The sequence below is a fragment of the Solanum pennellii genome, chromosome 6 (genome assembly GCF_001406875.1).
Source record: "Solanum pennellii chromosome 6, SPENNV200".
NCBI lineage: Eukaryota > Viridiplantae > Streptophyta > Magnoliopsida > Solanales > Solanaceae > Solanum > Solanum pennellii.
The window spans coordinates 53,516,394-53,518,019 of record NC_028642.1 but is presented as its reverse complement, the minus strand read 5'-3'; the positions used below and the strand labels follow the sequence as shown (position 1 = coordinate 53,518,019).

The 1,626-nt window shown below is 26.9% G+C and overlaps 1 protein-coding gene across 2 annotated transcripts in view; it reads right to left on the bottom strand.

Moving 5' to 3' along the window:
• The window catches only part of LOC107023679 (serine/threonine-protein phosphatase 2A 65 kDa regulatory subunit A beta isoform-like), an 8,846-nt gene extending 8,110 nt beyond the window's left edge, over window positions 1-736 (bottom strand). For both annotated transcript variants that reach the window (XM_015224449.2, XM_015224450.2), the window contains exon 1: window positions 596-736. The gene's annotated coding sequence lies outside the window, so the exon portion shown is untranslated. The remainder of the gene's footprint in view (window positions 1-595) is intronic.
• Between the last annotated feature and the right edge of the window lie 890 nt (window positions 737-1,626).

Here is a 1,626-nt window from a genome sequence, read left to right as displayed (position 1 = left end):
TATATATATATATATATATATATATATATTATCAATAGAAGGCAATTAGTAAATGGGCCGGAAAAATTTTCATTCACATCAGTAAGCAATAAATTGCAAAAGAAAGAGAAAATAGAATAAAATTTAACTGATGCCTGGCACTATTTAACATTAAACAATATTGCCATCAGTATAACAAATCTTACTCACTTATAAATTGAAGATATGAAAGATTTGCATGAATAATGAAGTGATCTGATCAAAACAACTAACCATACAAGAAATTAACTACTCAAACCGACAACAAAAAGAATCGGTCAAATTACTGATCTTTCACATTTCCACTTTACATTTGTGATCGGAAGCATAAAAGTAACTTGTAATTAATGCGCATATTTATGAAGCAGTTTTTTCAGATAAAATGAAAACTGACTTCGATAGCGTACAGAAAAATTCCACATACTTTAAGCGACTATGCGTCTAGTTTATAGGTTGAGTGAAAGCTTGAACCTTAAGATACAGAAAATAATAGGAAAAGAAGGTTCTAGAAAACCGAGATATCAAAGCCGAGACATCTAGACTGTATCGTCTGTGTGTGTGACAGAGAGATTCGTACCTTAGAAGCAATGGACGGAATGAGAGCAGCAGAAATTGATCGGAAGACTGATCTATTGCCGGAGAAGATGAGAAGGATCTGCTATTTCCGGTGCTTTTGGCTTCTTCTTCTTTTCCTTTTTTTCCTTTTATTGGCATTTTTGGGATTTTAAATTATTTATATTTTCTTTCCCTTTCTTTTTATTTATTTATTTAGAGTAATTAATTATTTAATGACTTCCTATTACCGAAAACCTCTTTTACTAAATTACTAATGACCCAAATAAAGAAAAAGAAAACGAAAAAGAAAAACTTACATTAATGGAGTATAGATTTTCATATTAGTTAAAATAAATTTATTATAAGAGAAAAGGATCAAATATAGAATCGAACTTTTAGAAAAGACACATTTATTCATCCGTTAAAAGTTTGATTCATCTATGTCATTATCGTTTAAGAAAAAATTCATTCATGTCATTATTCTTTAATAATGATTTTGCAAAACCATTTTTTAGACGTGGCAAGTTAGGATTAGGCCATGTCATTATAAAAAAATAATGACGTGGCCGAATCATAACTTGTCAAGTGTAAAAAATGATTTTGCAAAATCACTGTTAAAAATAATAACATGAATGAACTTTTCCTTAAACGGTTATAGCATAGATGAATCAAACTTTTAATGAATGATATAAATAAGTCTATTATGAAAGTTTGATGACATATTTAAATATTTTTCCTTCTTATAAATATATCGTGTGGACAATAGAATTAATATTTACCAACGGAATGAACCAAATCATATATATTTCAACTCTTTCCAATTAACATTTAGTACATTTTATTAGTAAGTATTAATTTGTTTCTTATTTTATCTTATATGAGGAAAAAATAAAAATTATTGTATGAGTTATGTCATTCATTCCTTAAGTATACCAAATTTGATGTTTTGCAAAACGAATTTGGAAATAACATGGTGTAAGTGGTAATATATTTTTAAATTTCTTAAATTAAACAATTAAAATTAAATATATATTTTTAGTATATTAAACTATA